At 45.3% G+C, this 18361-nt stretch overlaps 1 protein-coding gene across 3 annotated transcripts in view; it reads left to right on the top strand.

Moving 5' to 3' along the window:
* Positions 1-18361, top strand: part of EXTL3 (exostosin like glycosyltransferase 3) — a 187480-nt gene that overhangs the window by 76486 nt on the left and 92633 nt on the right. For 2 of the 3 annotated variants that reach the window (XM_053383782.1, XM_053383781.1), the window contains exon 3: positions 16489-16605. The exons of the other annotated variant lie outside the window; for it this stretch is intronic. The gene's annotated coding sequence lies outside the window, so the exon portion shown is untranslated. The remainder of the gene's footprint in view (positions 1-16488; positions 16606-18361) is intronic. 3 annotated transcript variants of the gene reach the window in all.

Genomic DNA, 18361 nt, shown 5'->3' with positions numbered 1-18361 from the left:
AGCTGCAATAGTGCATAATAAAAACAGGTGTCCAAATGGTTCAGAGGGTGCCGTTTCTTGGGCCTGCTGTGCCAAGAGCAAGAATATGAGCTGCATATCGTTCTTCCTTGTGCCCAAATAGGGCAAAACTGAGTACTGGGCTTGGTAGCTTTCTGCTGGCCCAGCTTGGCAACCAACCCCTTAAGATTCCTGCCCCTTTGGGTGTGTCCTGGCATACCTCAGGCCTCATAAAAGCTGTCCTACCTGGAATGAAAGAACTTGCGCATCTTGAGTGGTGGAACAGTGGTGATAGTGGAATCGATGCAGCCACTGTCTAACCTCTGAGAGCCAGTGTGGTGTAGTGGTTAAGAGCAGTAGACTCGTAATCTGGGGAACCGGGTTCGCAGTAAACTCGTAATCTGGGGAACCGGGTTCGCTTCCCCGCTCCTCCACATGCAGCTGCTGGGTGACCTTGGGCTAGTCCCACTTCTCTGAAGTCTCTCAGCCCCACTCACCTCACAGAGTGTTTGTTGTGGGGGAGGAAGAGAAAGGAGAATGTTAGCCGCTTTGAGACTCCTTCGGGTAGTGATAAAGTGGGATATCAAATCCAAACTCTTCTTCTTCTTCTCTGCTTACTAGAGGGGCACTGCTTCCTCCCATCGTTCTCAACTTTTGCCTTGCCACTAATAATAAAAATAATAAAATTTTATTTATTTCCCGCCCTCCCCAGCCGAAGCCGGGCTCAGAGCAGCTAACAACAATAAAAGTAACACAGTTACATATAATCACAATCAATTAATTGAAATGCATTCGAAAATCAATTCAAAATCAAATTAATGGCAACCATTGGGCTAGAGTTCTTTTTTTTTAAGAATAATTTTTTATTAACCGACCATCACATCAAATCAAACCAAATTACATAAATTCCAAATTACACAGCCGAATTTTAAATTTTTGTTGGGGGTACCCATATTTCAAGTTCCGAAGGGGATCCAATCAACTTCTTGCTTCTTACTGCTGTTTTAATGTCCACAAATCTAACCTTATGATGTTCACAGTACTATCCAGTCCTTTCTTCTTGTTTTTCCACATCTCTTGTTGTTATTTTTATATATTTTTTCTTTCTCTTTGTGACCTCTGATAGTCTCCACAAGCTGGTTAGACAGTTTGTAATCCTGTGTGGATATTATTTTTTTTATCCAGTAGCCATATCCAGACATTTTCCATATAACATCACTTCCATACATCAAAACAGTCTTAGCGTCATTAATCTTCACCAATCTGCCTCCTTTCTCAAAACCTCTGAGGAGATTCACCAGGAATGCTGTCTGAAAACAAGTCCTTCTCTCGGCTATAAATCCTTTGGCAAGATGGCAACTCCGAATTAATTGCTGCGCCATTCCAAAAGCTCTTATTGCTTCTCCTTTTTTTTTCCGTGCATAATTTTTATTAATTTGTAAAAATCAAAATACAAATCAAATTATATCAATACTCTTGTTTTTTACAGAGAAAATAAAAAGGACTTCCTTCTGCCATTCCACGAATCGTCCATAATAACAAAAAAATAAATAAATCCGCATTCCTTTGTATGTAGTGCCATAAGTCACTCTCATTCTTCCTTTTTCCATAGGCATTACCCTTTGCTTCTACAGAGCACCTTTGAAACCCACTAGTGTTATCTGTTCATCAGTTAAGCTTTTCAGATATTCCGTAAAACTTTCCCAATCTTTGACAAACCTCTGATCTTTTTTATATCTAACTTTTCCTGACATCCTGTCCATCTCCACATAATCTAGTAGTTTGGCTCTCCATTCCTCTATAGTCGGCAAACTCTCTTGTTTCCAGTTTTTGGCTATCAACACCCTTGCTGCCGTTATAGCATATTGGAACAGTTTGCAGTCCTTCTTTTTTATCTCCTTTCCTACCAAACCTAGTAAGAACGCCTCTGGTCTTTTAGCAAAAGTATATCTTAACATTTTCTTTATTTCATTGTGTATGCTTTCCCAGAACTCTTTGACCTTTTGGCATTCCCACCACATGTGGTAGAAAGTCCCTTCCCTTTCTTTGCACTTCCAACATTTGTTGCAAGATCCGTACATTCTGGCTAATTTTACCGGGGTCAGATACCAGCGGTAGAACATTTTCATTAAGTTCTCTTTTAGTGACACACAGGCCGTGAAATTGAGGTGATGTTTCCAAAGTTTTTCCCACTCTTCAAAATAAATGTTACGGCCAAAATCTTTAGCCCAGTGTGTCATTACCGCCTTAACCTCCTCGTCACCTAAATTCCAATCTAATAGTTGTTTATACATTTTGGATAGAGTTTTTATGTTATTCTCCAAAATCTCAGATTGGAATCTGGACTTTTTGTCAGCATATCCTTTGCCTTTAACGTCTTTCTTAAACATATCGTTTATCTGATGATAATGTAGCCAGTCATATACTTGGGATTTGACCTGCTCAAACGGCCTCATTTTCCACTTTCCTTCCGCCTTCATTAGGAGTTGTTCGTAAGTTGCCCAATTGGCTCTCATGTTGGTCTTTTTAACCGACATAACCTCTAATGGAGACAGCCATTGGGGTGTTTTGGGTTCTAACACATCCTTATATCTTTCCCAAACCTCTATCAGGGGACCTCTAAATATATGATTCCCGAATCCCTTATGTCCTTTCTTCCTCCCATGCCACAGATAGGCATGCCACCCTGATCTATTGTCGTGGCCCTCTAGGTCTAACACTTCCGTATCTTCCAGTTTTATCCATGTTTTGACCCAGCATAAGCAGGATGCCTCGTAATATAATTTTAGGTCTGGGAGAGCGAAGCCTCCCCTCTCTTTTATATCCGTTAATAATTTAAATTTTACTCTCGGCTTCCTCCCCTGCCAGATGTATCTAGAAATTTCTTTGTGCCAGGTTTTAAATATCTTTATATCTTTAATGATCGGGATATTTTGAAAAAGAAATAGGATTCTTGGCAGTACCGACATTTTAATTGTAGCTATTCTTCCCCAGAATAGCAATTTGAGCCGACCCCACGTTTCTATATCCTTCTTGACCCCTTTCCATACAGTTTCATAGTTGTTTTTAAATAAGTCTATATTTTTTGGTGTTATCCATACCCCTAAATATTTCAGCTTTTTTGTCACTTCTATTTCTGCTTCTCTTTGTAATTCCTCCAATTTGTCTAATTGCATATTCTTAGCTATTATTTTTGTTTTCCTTTTGTTTAATTTGAAGCCCGCTACTTCCCCAAATTGGTCAAATTCTCTAAGTACCTCTTTTATTGAATCCAGTGGGTCTTCCATTGTTACAACCAGATCGTCTGCGAAGACTTTAGTTTTGTGTTCGTGATGGCCGACCCTGATTCCTTTTATTCCTTTATTATCTCTGATGGAGTTTAGTAGTACTTCTAATATCGTTATAAATAACAGTGGGGACAGTGGGCATCCCTGTCTTGTTCCTTTAGTTACTGTTATTTCTTCTGTCTCCACATTGTTTATCAACAGTTTTGCCCTTTGTTCCGTGTAGATTGCTTTTATCCCGTTGTAAAATTCAGTACCTACTTCCATGTGTTCCAGTTGTCTCAGCAAAAATTCCCAGTTTACGTTGTCAAACGCCTTCTCAGCGTCCACGAATAACAATATGCCTTGTTTGTCGCATCTTTCTGTTAAATATTCTATTATATTAATAATGTTTCTTATATTATCTTTCATTTGCCTACCCGGCAGAAAGCCGGCTTGGTCTCTGTGGATATTTTTTACTAAGATGGCCTTGTATCTTCTTGCAAGGACTCCCGCGAAGATCTTATAATCTATATTTAATAGGGAAATAGGTCTGTAATTTTTAATTTGTTCTAAATCTGAATCTTGTTTTGGGATTAATGTAATCAGCGCCTCCTTCCACGTCTCCGGTATTTCTCTTTCATTAAGAATGTTGTTCATTACTTCTTGTAGTGGAGTCAGTAGAACCGGTGCCATTTCTTTATAATATCTACTACTAAACCCATCTGGGCCTGGGGCTTTCCCGTTTTTTAAATCTGTTATTATTGCTTTGATTTCCTCTATCTCAATTGGGGCATTTAATTTCTCTTTATCTGCTGGGGGGATCTTATTGATGTTCTTAATCGTTAAATATCTCTCTATTTTTCTGGTCCTATTCTTTCCAGTATTTCTAAAGAGCTCTCCATAGAAATCCAAAAAAGCTCTCCTTATTTCCTTAGGTTTGTTTATCTCTTCTCCTTCCACCACTATCCTGTTTATCGTATTCTGTTCCTTCCTTTTTTTCAGTTGCCAGGATAGTAGCTTTCCCGTTTTGTTGGCATGTTCGAAACTCCTCTGTCTCAGTCTTTTGATTTTCCATTCTATCTCTCTATTTACCAGCATTGTGTATTGTGATTGTAAAATTTTTATGTTCTCTTTTATTTTCTTATTTTTTGGGTTTTGAGTTAATTTCTGCTCATTCTCTGCTAGTTGTTGTATAATTTCTTTTTTCCCTTTTTCTCTCTTTTTATTCTTGATTGCGCTCTGCTGGATAAAAAAACCCCGCATCACCGCCTTACCCGCGTCCCACACCACCTTCAATTTTGTGTTGTTGTCTAAATTGTCCTCAAAATATTCTTTTAATCTGGTTTGGGCTTTTTCTACTACCTCTTGGTCGTCCAATAAGTAATCTTTAAGTTTCCATCTATTTGATCTGCTTTCCTGCCCTCTTAGTTCCATAATTAATGGATTGTGGTCTGAAATTGTTCTAACCTGAATCTCCACCCGTACCGCTCTAGTAGTTATCTCTTTCGAAATCCACATCTGATCCAATCTTGATGATGAATCATTGGGTTCCGAGTGGTAGGTATATTGTTTTTCCATGGGATGATTGAATCTCCAAATGTCTACCAAATTGCAATTTTGGATAAGGGAAAAAAACGCTCTAGGTAACTTCCCTTCTCTACCCTTTGTGTCCCTCAATCTGTCCATTTCTAACGACGTCACTCCGTTCATGTCTCCCAATAGTATAATTTTCTCATCGGCATAGTCATACAACTTTTCTTCCAATCTCCCATAGAACTCTGACTTGTTATCATTGGGAGCATATATTCCCACTATTATTATCTTTTCTCCCTGCCAATTTATTTTTACTGCTATTATCCTTCCTTCCTCGTCTTTAAATAACTGTTTCGCTTCAATTTGTTTTTTTATATAAATCACCACCCCCCTTTTTTTCTTCTGGTCTGAGGATACAAACTCGTTCCCCAATCTTTGATTAATCAGAATCCTTTTGTGCTTTCTCGCAATATGTGTCTCTTGGAGACAGATAACATCCAGACTTTCTTTCTTCAAGATATGTTCAATTCGATTCCTCTTTCCCCTGTCATTCATCCCATTAACATTCCAACTGTATACCTTTAACACCATTGTGATTTAATTTGTAGGGAGAAAAAAGAAAAGTGAACAGCTATAATTTCCTTTTGACCTTCCTCTTACGCTTCCTCCCCCGTCCCTCCCCCCTCTCCCTCCTCCCCCCCCGAACTTCCCGTCTCCCCCTCCAGAACTCCTTCCGATCCTATTCCCCCGTCTTTACCCTTTTCCTTTTGTGGTTTAAGTTCTTTGTATTTCCTTAAGAATTTATCTGTTTCTCCTGGATTTGTCAATTTTTGTCTCTTGCTCCTATATGTAAAGGAAATGCCTTCAGGAAACTCCCATTTGAACACAATGTTATTTCTTTTAAGTATCTGTACCAATTCTTTGTAGGAATCTCTACGTTTTAAAAGCCTGACAGGAATGTCTTTAAAAATTATTATGTTGTTTCCTTCAATGTTTAACCTTTTCTCTCTGTTTTTAGAGAGAATTCTGTTTCTTATTTCCCTGTCTTTGAATATTATCAGGCAGTCTCCTACAAATTTTTTGTTCCCTGGAGGCTTAGTTTTTAGTCTGAAAGCCGATTGCACTGCCCTTTCTACCTCTTCTGGTGATGTTTCCAACCAAAGGGCTAATTCTGTTATTAATTTCTCTTTTATGTTTTCTCCCTGAACTTCAGGTATACCTCTCATCCTAAGGTTAGCCTCCCTCTGTCTGAGTTCATTCAAAGCAATCCAATCTTTCATATCCTCTTGGCTCTTGTTCAAATCCAGTATCTCAGCTTTAATTTTCTCCTCCTCACGTCTTACTTCCTTTAGTTCTGCTCTGGTCTTTTTCATCCCTTCCTCCACTGACTGTGTCCTCCTGAATACCTCTTTGAGTTGACTCTTTAGTTCATTAACTGTTTCGTCTAACTTCTTATCTACCTCTTATTGCTTCTCGATCTCCATAAAGCATACCTTTGGTTAAAGTTTATCTTCACACAGACCTTAATCATCCTGCTTGGGTCAGTTCAACCGACGATTCTAATGAGGAGGGGTTCTTGTAAATCACATAGAAGGAAAGTAAAAAAGGTCCCGTCCCCCCATTCAGTCCCGTTGTCAACATACCCAGCCTTTGGTGTATCTTCATCGTAAAATATTCCTGTTTCTCCAACCTGTCGTCTTCTTTCGCAGAGGTCACTTAAATTAACAGACTTCACTCCCCTTCTTCACTTGAAATATGTGCATTTGCTTCTTTTGTAATTAATTATTCCAAATTGCTGCAGCTAGTGCGCGATCAGAGACAGCGTCCAGGAGAGCCGAGGTCCACACAGGGGCATTCTGCCTAGGGCCCTCACCCCCTTCTTTTGAATTAGGGGGTGATTTATGGGCACAGCAGGCAAGGGCAGTGTTCCCCATTTCCTTGGGGCAACAAGGGAGGCTGCCTACTCCCATAACAGCCTCTTAATTACCCCGTGTGGGTCGGAGAGATGGTATTGTTGGCCATCTTCCCTAGTGGCCCCCTCCTTGGGCTAGAGTTCTATGAGGAATACCGAAGGAGGGAGGTCAGGCTGTGCCTTGGCCAAAGGCCTGGTGGAACAGCTCTGTTTTGCAGGCCGTATGGAAAGATGTCAAGTCCCGGAGGGCCCTGGTCTCTTGTGACAGAGCGTTCCACCAGATCGGGGCCATGGCCAAAAAAGCCCTGGCTCTGGTTGAGGCCAGCCTAATCTCCCTGTGGCCCGGGACCTCCAAGATGTTTTTGTTTGAAGACCTTAAGGTCCTCCTTGGGACATACCAGTAGAGGCGGTCCCATAGGTACGAGGGTCCTAGGCCGTATAGGGCTTTAAAGGTAAAACCAGCACCTTAAACCTGATCCTGTACTCGACTGGAAGCCAGTGCAGCTGGTATAGCACCGGGTGAATGTGACTAGCATTAGCTTCCTTCCCAAACATGCCATGCTCTCTGCTGTTCGCCTATCCAGGTGTATGCACTGTGCCGGGAAGCCAGAAATGACAAAAACGATGCTGAATTGTGGGCTTGTGGCGAGAAATGTTGTCTGCCATGCATGCGCTGTGGCAGAGCCAGGAACAGTCGCGGCCCACGGCGGCTCGGCCCCCAGTCGGTTGTGATCGGCGTCCTGCTGTCAGCCCCAAACTAATATCTGTAGCAGCGCTGACATGTATTCTTAATGCGATTCTTCCCCCTTGCTCCCATCAAGTCGCAGGGATGACAGGAGCTAGCTTGGGACCCGTACCGGCTGCGTACGGCTGCACGGCCGGCTTCCCATGCAGAGAGCTCTTGTAATTGGAAAGGCAGGAGAGGATTGCTGCCCCACCAGAGGCTGCGCAGTTGAAGGTCTGGGGTCTCCGCTGGGAAGGATGGCGGAAGGGAAGGAGCGATTGCACCTGCTGTGCTTGCGCGCTTAGAACATGACCAAGTAGCGCACTGTTGCACTTCGGCTCTGCTCGTTGGCCACTGGGGAATGTGTGATGCTGGACTTAGGCTTTTTGGTCTCTTCTTACGTTCAGAAGAAAACAGAAAAGCATCAGATCTGATGCAAGCCCAGACCCTGTCTGGAGCTGATGTGTGGCTGTGAAATCCACGCTTCCTAAGAGAAGTGGGTTTCTCCTACCCTATTTCATGGAAAAGGCAGCTCAGCACTTGACGCCTCTTCCAGTGAACCTGCAGACAGCCTTGTCTCATCTCTCGGAGTGCTGTGGATAATGGAACCAGCGCTGTGGGTATTACATCTTCCGAATTATCTCCCTAGCAGACTCCTCCGCTTCCCAGGAATAATTGTTCTTGGGCTGTTGCTCAGCAAAGGGTCTCTCTCCTCTTTCCTTTCCTTTCCCCCTTTTCTTTTTCTCTCCCCCCCCCCCACATCTTCCTTTCCCCACCTCCTGTCATCGGGGGGGGGGGGCGGCCTCTCCCCTCTTTTCGACTTGGTGTTGATGGAATTTTCCCATGATGAAGTCGTTTCTCCATGGCAGGGAAGAAACGCTGCCAGGCTTAATGAGCCGGAATGACGAGCGGTGTCAGCTTAGATCTACATCCTGAATGCGTTGCGTTCTGCTTCCCTCTTGCCATTTGTCTTTCGCAGGCGATCTCCCTTTTAGGCTGCTCCCGATTAGCCTGCCTTGGGATTTGCCTCTCTCTGTGAGGATGGGGCAAAGAGGAGACCTCTGGAGACAGCTTGACATGCGAATGTTCGCTGACAAAGCAGAGATGCGTTCCAGGGAAGCTTTGACATGAAATTTGCAGTTTGGCCTGGATTGGCTGCGTAAGTGTTTGGGGGAACAAGTGTCACTGTTGGTCGGCCCCTTTGAAACTTTTTTAGGTTCCTGGGGTTCAGTGGACCACCATTGGCCTTCCCTACTGGACTTTTGCTGACTGCAAATGGGCTGCACCAGAGACAGTGCTATTCTTTTTGCAGATCCTTCCTTCCTTCCTTCCTTCCTTCCTTCCTTCCGGAAGCTGCCTTATACAGTGGTACCTCGGGTTAAGTACTTAATTCGTTCTAGAGATCCATACTTAACCTGAAAATGTTCTTAACCTGAAGCACCACTTTAGCTAATGGGGCCTCCCGCTGCCGCTGCGCGATTTCTGTTCTCATCCTGAAGCAAAGTTCTTAACCCGAGGTACTATTTCTGGGTTAGTGGAGTCTGTAACCTGAAGCATTTGTAACCTGAAGCAGATGTAACCCAAGATACCACTGTATTGTCTACACCGGGGACGTCCAACAGGTCAATTGTGACTTACCGGTCGATCGTGGAGCATCCCTAGTCGATCGTGTGATCCTTTTAGAAAGAAAGAGAAACCTCAACAAATATGGTTCCGGAATTGAAACATTAATGGAGAATGTGTAAAACGTGCAGGGGAAAGCAAGAAAATAATAATTGAATCAATTGAATAATTATTAAATTATAACAACACAACAAGATGGAAGAAGTAAAATATTGAGATCACACATGGGTGAAGGGGAATGGGGGTATATGGGAACCTATAATATCATTTGTTAATTGCGTAGTATTTACATATAGCAAAGGGAAGCCTAGAGAAATTTTTGTTGTTTAGTCGTGTCCGACTCTTTGTGACCCCCTGGACCAGAGCACGCCAGGCACTCCTGTCTTCCACTGCCTCCCGCAGTTTGGTCAAACTCACGTTAAGAAAACACCTTTTGACTATGTCCCCTCTGAAAGAGTCGAGGAAGCGTTTCCAAATACCAGAAAGCATTGCCAAGTGTCTTTTTTTTAAAAAAATGCTATGTCCCCTCTCTCTGGATTCTTAATGCTATGGTCCAATGGATGGAACAGTAGAATCCATCCTCTGTGTTCAACCTCTGTGGTTTTGTGACCTTTAGAAGGGCAGTTGCCCTCAAGATCTCGCTCCCATTGTAAACTGATAATATTTGTGGTTCTGTGTCATGGCTGCTGAATCGGGACAAGGGCACATCCAGTCCGGCTTCCTAGTATTCCGATGTCTCCGGTGTTGGAGGCAGAACATAGCCTTGTCCTCTGTGGAAAGACGCAAAAAGCATTTGACAAATTAAAAGCGATAATGAAGCATGAGAACGCATGAGTGCAACCAGAAACTGGAAATCCCACGGGGCGCTTTCAGGAGTGAACGCAGTAATTTGTAATCCAAATTGAAGTGTGCAGATGGGATTATGATGATCATGCGAGGTGATACCTCTTGACAAAGAGGAATCCGTTGCCTCCCAGTATTTATTGCCACCCATTAGCAGTCACAGTTTCTTCTGTGATTCCGCCGCCTTCTATCATTTGTGTGAAATGTTAAATCCCAGTTTTAACTAAAAAACCCACAACCCACCAGTTACTGGTTCCAAACTTGCGTGTTTCTTTTGCCAGTGGCTGTTCTGCAGTTGCTGTTTCTAACTGTTAATAGCAACTATTGCAGAGATTGCCAACACAGCACCTGTGGGCACAGTGGTGCACTTCATAGAATCGCAGAATTGTAGAACTGGAAGAGACCCTGAGGACTGCCTTCTAAGGGCCTGAAGGACCCTGCCCTTGCATTTAATTTTTATCTGTGTTGTTTTAAATGAGACCATCTTGGCTGTGAGCCCTGGAAACCCTGCACCCTGCCTTGCTGGCCCTTTCCCATCTGGCCTGGGAGAGTGGAATGCGGACTGACTCCAGCTACAAAAGTTGGGCGCAAACAGCTGGTCTGGAGCAAACAGCAAAACCCAAGTGCTGGGTTGGGGTGTAGGAGACACTCTGCTCTGGTTCCCTGTTTGACTTAGGAGGATGGTCTACTAAGGGTCTGAAGGGCCCTGCCCTTGCCTCTCTCCACCTGGCTTGAGGTGGGGCTTGGGGTGGGACTGTGGCTGCTGCTCAGCAAAGAGGGCTCCTCTTTTAAATTGTTTTTAATTTCTGTGTTGTTTTCAATGAGACCGTCTTGGCTGTGAGCCCTGGAAGACCTGCACCCTGCCTTGCTGGCCCTTTCCCATCTGGCCTGGGAGAGTGGAATGTGGACTGACTCCAACTACAAAAGCTGAGGCTGTTGAACGGATTCTTGGGCTGGAGTATTGTTTACGGGGTCGTTGAGAGAGCTGTTGCTGTTACTGATACTATTGCTGTATTTTTAGTTTTAGATCTTATGATTTACGTGGAAATTGTTTCCATTTGGTTGTGTACTTTTGGATGCGTTTTATTTATTGTTTATGACTTCTGTTATGCATGTAATCATGTAAATCTTGTCATGTTGTAAGCCGCCTTGAGCATAGTTTCAACTATGGAAAGGCGGCATACAAATAAAATGGTGGTGATGATGAAGTTAGTCCAACCCCCTGCAATGCAGGAATCTGCAGCTGTCCTGTATGGGGATCGAACCTGCAACCTTGGCATTATCAGCCCCACGCTCTGTCATGGGGGTCACCTTAGACAGGGAATGAAGGTGGTTGCTGAAGAAGGAATTTGGCAGAATGTCCCTCTTTCTGGATTCTGCTTTTTGGCTTCTCAAGGCTCAGATTAATTCTTCTGTAGTGAGAGCTGGACCATAAAGAAAGCTGATCGCCGAGGAATTGATGCTTTTGAATTCTGGTGCTGGAGGAGACTCTTGAGAGTCCCATGGACTGCAAGAAGATGAAACCTCTCCATTCTGAAGGATACCAGCCCTGAGTGCTCACTGGAAGGACAGATCGTGAAGCTGAGGCTCCAATACTTTGGCCACCTCATGAGAAGAGAAGACTCCCTGGAAAAGACCCTGATGTTGGGAAAGATGGAGGGCACAAGAAGAAGGGGACGACAGAGGACGAGATGGTGGGACAGTGTTTTTGAAGCTACCAGAATGAGTTTGACCAAACTGCGGGAGGCAGTGGAAGACAGGAGTGCCTGGCGTGCTCTGGTCTATGGGGTCATGAAGAGTAGGACACGACTAAACAACTAAACAACAACAACATCCAGCCTTTGCCAATATCCCTTGGGAAAGTGAGGCGTTTTCCCTTCCTTTCCATATTTCTTTCGGGTGGGGAGGGGACTGATCTGGGCGAGGGGTGAGGAGAGTGACCAGAGGAAGTGGGGAGAAGAAGAAGAGTTTGGATTTGATATCCCACTTTATCACTACCCGAAGGAGTCTCAAAGCGGCTAACATTCTCCTTTCCCTTCCTCCCCCACAACAAGCACTCTGTGAGGTGAGTGGGGCTGAGAGACTTCAGAGAAGAGTGACTGGCCCAAGGTCACCCAGCAGCTGCATGTGGAGGAGCGGAGACGCGAACCCTGTTCCCCAGATTACGAGTCCACCGCTCTTAACCACCACACCACACTGGCTCTCAAAACTCCATATGAGCCTGTTGGACCAAAAAACGTATCTCCTGGTTAACACCATAGTCATTTCTTCATAAGCAGGGGCTGGTGGCCACTCCAAGTTAGGGCCAGTTTGTAAACCCAAGCCAATAATTGCCCTTAGGAGACAAGTCCTATTTCTCGATCTCCAGCTGTGTGTGCAGTTCCTGTTAAAAGCAGGGCACCCTACAGTTGTTGCGCCAGCTTTTCAAGCAGAACAACATAACCGTGGGGGGAAATATCAACTGTGCCTAAATGTGCTTTGTCAGCCACACTTAGATTAGCGTACTGGGCTGGAGCGTTTGATCTGTTTTTCTTCAGCAAGTTGCACTCGGGAGAGCATGAATCAGATAAGGAACAGCATAAGATCCTTGAGTTTACAGCTATTGGTAGCAATCCGGGGAAACTGTATTGCGGCTGCAACGCTCTGATTATCTGTACTGGAAGGAGAAGGAGCGCTGCTTGCTTGGAGAGTCTTGCTTTTGCAAGGACAACCCGTGCGCCGCTTCTAATCTGTGGCCTGCCTTTCACAGAACAGCTGGGATGATGGAGCCAGCCTGCTTCTGTTCAGATGCTGGCCCACTTGGCTCTGTGTCGTATAATCTCTCCTTCCAGTTGAGCTCCCTGCTGCCCTTTTAACCGGAGAGGCTGGGATTTGAGGCTGGGGTCCTCTCCATGGGAAACACGTACTCTGCCTCTGCAGGGGGCATGGAGGCTCTTAGAAACAGGCAAGCACCCATCACTAGTTAAGCAGATTGGCAGAGGCTGTAGCGGAGGCAATGGCTTTGGCTTCCCCTGCACTTGACAAAGGCATTTTATACTTCTTGCATGTCAAACAGCTCTAGCAGTGGTAGGATAGATGTGCTGGGTGGTGTTCTGCTCTTCAGGAGCTGATCTCGCAGGTTCCTGCCTTTCCTTCTCCCATCGCCACTGCCTCTGCAACTGTGTGAAGAAGCTGGGATAGTTCACATATGAGTCTCTTAATCTCAGAGTGTCAGGGCTGGGGGTTGGACTAGACGACTCTCTCAGTCCCTTCCAGCTCTGTGATTCTGTCTCCTAGGCTTGCAGTGGCTCCTGAGACTGAAGGTGTTTTTTAATTATTATTCAGTTTTCTTTTTCATTCATTACATACATCTCATATCCATAACATTTGCTATACATGCCTCCCTCCTTCCACTCCTAGGCTTCCCCCAACTTCCGCTTCTGCTACCTCCTAAAAGAAAAAAATACTAATAACATATTTATACAATAACATCAAACCTAAAAACATAAAGATGAAAATAAGTACACCATATCATTTCTCTTATCTTCTACACATTTTCTAATACTAATGATGTGAATGTTTATTTAAATCCTGCCATCAAGTCTATAGACTTTCTTTGTTTCTGCAAATGGTTCCCATTCTTTTTCAAAGTCACTGTTGTCTTTTTTCTCTTAGTCTGTCTGTCATTTTTGCCAGTTCTGCATAGTTCATCAACTTCTCTTGCCATTGTTCTTTAGTTTTTCTCCAGTCTTCCAATTTTGTGCAGTCACTGAGACTGAAGTTCAGGCTGTCAAGTGTTAATAGAAAAAACAGGGGTGGTTGGCTTTTGCTGCCCAACTCAGGACTGAGTCTCCTAAGCCCATGATGGGTCAGAGATGAATGAATGGAGGGAGGCAGGAGGCAGTGAAAGCAAGACAGATCTTTATTTTTCTGTTGCAAGAGTTCCCAAGGAGGCAAGAGAGACCCCGAACCACAAAGAAACATCTCTTTTGTTTGCATTTTGGTGTGGAGATGGACATCCCTGTCAGGAGCTCGTCCTACACTCGAGTAGGACCCTGGTAGAGACACATGCCCGACTGGCATGTTCTCTCCCTCCTGGTCAATCATTCAGAAGCTTCATTAGCTTTCTTCAGCCCGAACATCACAGCAACCGATGCCAACAGACATCGGCACACTTAGGGATCCACAGAGTGTTCGCAGTTTGCGTAACAGACCTCAGCAACTCAGCATTTTGGCTAATCTGCTTTATTTACATATAAACACACATGGAGCACTGCAACATGGCTCCCTCTCTCTCTAGCATCAGACAGCAAAGAGAAAAAGAACAAAGGACAATAGTCCCACTTCACGGAACACAAACATCCTGTCTCCATCACTTCCCACTCTGTGGAGTTAAAACATACACCATCATGTGATAGACAACAATCCCATGACTGCAGTCATGGAGCAGGAATTCTAACAATCCCCTCTACAAACAGTCAGAAATTACATCACACATAAGGTGGGGTTACTGTGGCTCAGGCAGGCCAAGGTGTGATATTCCTGAGGATTTAGCAAGTTTTACATGGTTCCAGACACAGTTTACACAAAATATTAGCATTTGATAAGACAATCAGGATGCCTGTCAGACATCCCTCAATGCAGAGCATCTGGGCAAACAAAGACAATTAATACCAAGGAGGTTCATAGATATAGGAGCAGCATCCCTTCAGGAACGTCCCCTGATCACTATCTGCCTACCTGTTCTCAGGCAAGGGGGATTAAGGAGGCAAAGGGAATATTTAGAGTCTTTTGGAAAGTCAAGATGGCTTTTGGATTGCTCTCCTGTACTATTTTAGACATGTGGTTTATACAATTATGTATGTGTGTGCAGGGATGTGGGTGGCGCTGTGGTCTCAACCACTGAGTTTAGGGCTTGCCAGTCAGAAGGTCGGCGGTTCAAATCCCCGCGATGGGATGAGTTCCCGTTGTTCGGTCCCAGCTCCTGCAAACATAGCAGTTCAAAAGCACGTCAAAGTGCAAGTAGATAAATAGGTACTGCTCCAGTGGGAAGGTAAACGGCGTTTCTGTGCTCTGATTTCGCCAGAAGCAGCTTAGTCATGCTGGCCACATAACCTGGAAAAACTGTCTGTGGACAAACATCGGCTCCCTCAGCCAGTAAAGCAAGATGAGCGCTGCAACCCCGGAGTCGTCTGCGACTAGACTTAACTGTCAGCGGACCTTTACCTTTTATGTGTGTGCAATCATCAACATTTATTCTATATTTGAGGCCTTAGAATTCCTATAACAAAGTTTGCATATGTCTCGCATGCACAGTTTCAGCAGAGAAGTATGGTTGTAGACTGAGACTGGACATAGCAGGGACTTTAGACACATGGTTGTCTCTGGGGAAGCAAAAAGAGGAGATAGGTGAGGATCAGAACATCCTCCAGTCTAACCAAGTAACAGGACACTTTATGTCCTCATGTTGCCATTGAATTGGTGGATGAGGAGCAATAGGAGGTAGCCCATTGTTATGTGGCATATGCTCTTCATGCAGAAGAAATCCACGTTTTGTGAATTTTGATAGAATGCAACTGAATCCCTCTTGCAAAATTTTGATATCAGGAAGTGACCTGTGTGGTTTTTGCATTGCTTTGGTCTGCTTTGGGGTGGGGGGAGAGTAGCATTTAAACGTGCCTTTTCCCCACCCATAATGCTTAAAGTGATTGAAATAATAATAATAATAATAATAATAATATAAATATATTTATATCCTGCCCTCCCCAGCCGAAGCCGGGCTCAGAGCGGCTAACAACAATAAAAGTAACACAGCATTCTAAAATCAATTCATTCTAAAATCCATTCAGAGTCCAATTAATGACAACCATTGGGCTAGAGTTCTGTGAGGATTGCCAAAGGAGGGGGTCAGACTGTGCCTTGGCCAAAGGCCTGGCGGGACAGCTCCGTCTTGCAGGCCCTGCGGAAAGATGTCAAGTCCCGCAGGGCCCTAGTCTCTTGTGACAGAGCGTTCCACCAGATCGGGGCCACGGCCGAAAAAGCCCTGGCTCTGCTTGAGGCCAGCCTAACCTCCCTGTTGCCTGGGATTTGCAAGATGTTTTTGTTTGAAGACTGTAAGGTCCTCCGTGGGACATACCAGGTGAGACGGTCCCGTAGGTACAAGGGTCCTAGGCTGTGCACTATGTGTGCAACCTTGCCCTTACTTCAAGACAGCCACCTCCTGCCTGGTGTCCTCTGGGTGTTTGGGGCTGTAGCTCCTATCAGCCCCAGCTGGTACACCTGGAAAGGTTGCCTGAGGTCTTATTGCAGCCAGAGAGACCAGGGAGTTTGGCATGTGATGGAATCGGGTATAGGGCATGGAGAATTGAAGGGGGCTTTCCTCTGCCCCCTCATTTTATCCAGCCTCACTGCACTTGGCTGAGCTCCGTCATGAAGGAAGGTCTCTGTGTCCCAACCTCGGCTCATTATTTCCCCCCCACCGCTCCCCCTTTCATTGATGGAATGACTGCCAGGCTTGTTTCCAGCCGACACGCCGAGGCAGAACCTTTTCTTGCAGAAAGCCTCCGGTCTGTATCTAAGCAAGCATCACTTTTTGTTTTTGTATTAAACAGGAGGCAAACCCCTGGAGATCGGCATTCCGTGCTGCGAAGTTGTCGAGCGGCGAGAGGAATGTGCGTCCCTTTTGACGGCAGTCTGTGGGCCTGAGCCCAAGAGCAGAATGTGAAAAGGTACCGTGGGAGAGATGTTGGGGTTTGAGGGCCCAGCTGGATGGTGGCAGGGATGTCTGGGGTTCCCTGAGCATAAGAGAAGAGTCAAGGTTCATGGAGGATGATTGGCTGAAATAGGACAGTTACACCTCCTGCTTAGGCCTAGGACCCACGTAGGGCAGCGGCTGAAGAAGGAACAAAAAGGGTTTTCTTGTGTGAGTTTCTTGTGGCTGATTAGCTGCTTTCTCTGTGCAAAGGTCAGAGGGGGCAGGGCTTCTGTTGAGGTAGGGGATTAGCTGTGGGAGGAGCTTGTCAGAGCTTGTAGGGCAGCGGCTGAAGAAGGAACAAAAAGGGTTTTCTTGTGTGAGTTTCTTGTGGCTGATTAGCTGCTTTCTCTGTGCAAAGGTCAGAGGGGGCAGGGCTTCTGTTGAGGTAGGTGATTAGCTGTGGGAGGAGCTTGTCAGAGCTTGTAGGGCAGCGGCTGAAGAAGGAACAAAAAGGGTTTTCTTGTGTGAGTTTCTTGTGGCTGATTAGCTGCTTTCTCTGTGCAAAGGTCAGAGGGGGCAGGGCTTCTGTTGAGGTAGGGGATTAGCTGTGGGAGGAGCTTGTCAGAGCTTGTAGGGCAGCGGCTGAAGAAGGAACAAAAAGGGTTTTCTTGTGTGAGTTTCTTGTGGCTGATTAGCTGCTTTCTCTGTGCAAAGGTCAGAGGGGGCAGGGCTTCTGTTGAGGTAGGGGATTAGCTGTGGGAGGAGCTTGTCAGAGCTTGTAGGGCAGCGGCTGAAGAAGGAACAAAAAGGGTTTTCTTGTGTGAGTTTCTTGTGGCTGATTAGCTGCTTTCTCTGTGCAAAGGTCAGAGGGGGCAGGGCTTCTGTTGAGGTAGGGGATTAGCTGTGGGAGGAGCTTGTCAGAGCTTGTAGGGCAGCGGCTGAAGAAGGAACAAAAAGGGTTTTCTTGTGTGAGTTTCTTGTGGCTGATTAGCTGCTTTCTCTGTGCAAAGGTCAGAGGGGGCAGGGCTTCTGTTGAGGTAGGGGATTAGCTGTGGGAGGAGCTTGTCAGAGCTTGTAGGGCAGCGGCTGAAGAAGGAACAAAAAGGGTTTTCTTGTGTGAGTTTCTTGTGGCTGATTAGCTGCTTTCTCTGTGCAAAGGTCAGAGGGGGCAGGGCTTCGGTTGAGGTAGGGGATTAGCTGTGGGAGGAGCTTGTCAGAGCTTGTAGGGCAGCGGCTGAAGAAGGAACAAAAAGGGTTTTCTTGTGTGAGTTTCTTGTGGCTGATTAGCTGCTTTCTCTGTGCAAAGGTCAGAGGGGGCAGGGCTTCTGTTGAGGTAGGGGATTAGCTGTGGGAGGAGCTTGTCAGAGCTTGTAGGGCAGCGGCTGAAGAAGGAACAAAAAGGGTTTTCTTGTGTGAGTTTCTTGTGGCTGATTAGCTGCTTTCTCTGTGCAAAGGTCAGAGGGGGCAGGGCTTCTGTTGAGGTAGGTGATTAGCTGTGGGAGGAGCTTGTCAGAGCTTGTAGGGCAGCGGCTGAAGAAGGAACAAAAAGGGTTTTCTTGTGTGAGTTTCTTGTGGCTGATTAGCTGCTTTCTCTGTGCAAAGGTCAGAGGGGGCAGGGCTTCTGTTGAGGTAGGTGATTAGCTGTGGGAGGAGCTTGTCAGAGCTTGTAGGGCAGCGGCTGAAGAAGGAACAAAAAGGGTTTTCTTGTGTGAGTTTCTTGTGGCTGATTAGCTGCTTTCTCTGTGCAAAGGTCAGAGGGGGCAGGGCTTCTGTTGAGGTAGGGGATTAGC

The sequence above is a fragment of the Podarcis raffonei genome, chromosome 3 (genome assembly GCF_027172205.1).
Source record: "Podarcis raffonei isolate rPodRaf1 chromosome 3, rPodRaf1.pri, whole genome shotgun sequence".
Lineage (NCBI taxonomy): Eukaryota > Metazoa > Chordata > Lepidosauria > Squamata > Lacertidae > Podarcis > Podarcis raffonei.
The sequence above is the reverse complement of the archived record's forward strand: the minus strand, read 5'-3'. Positions and strand labels throughout refer to the sequence as shown.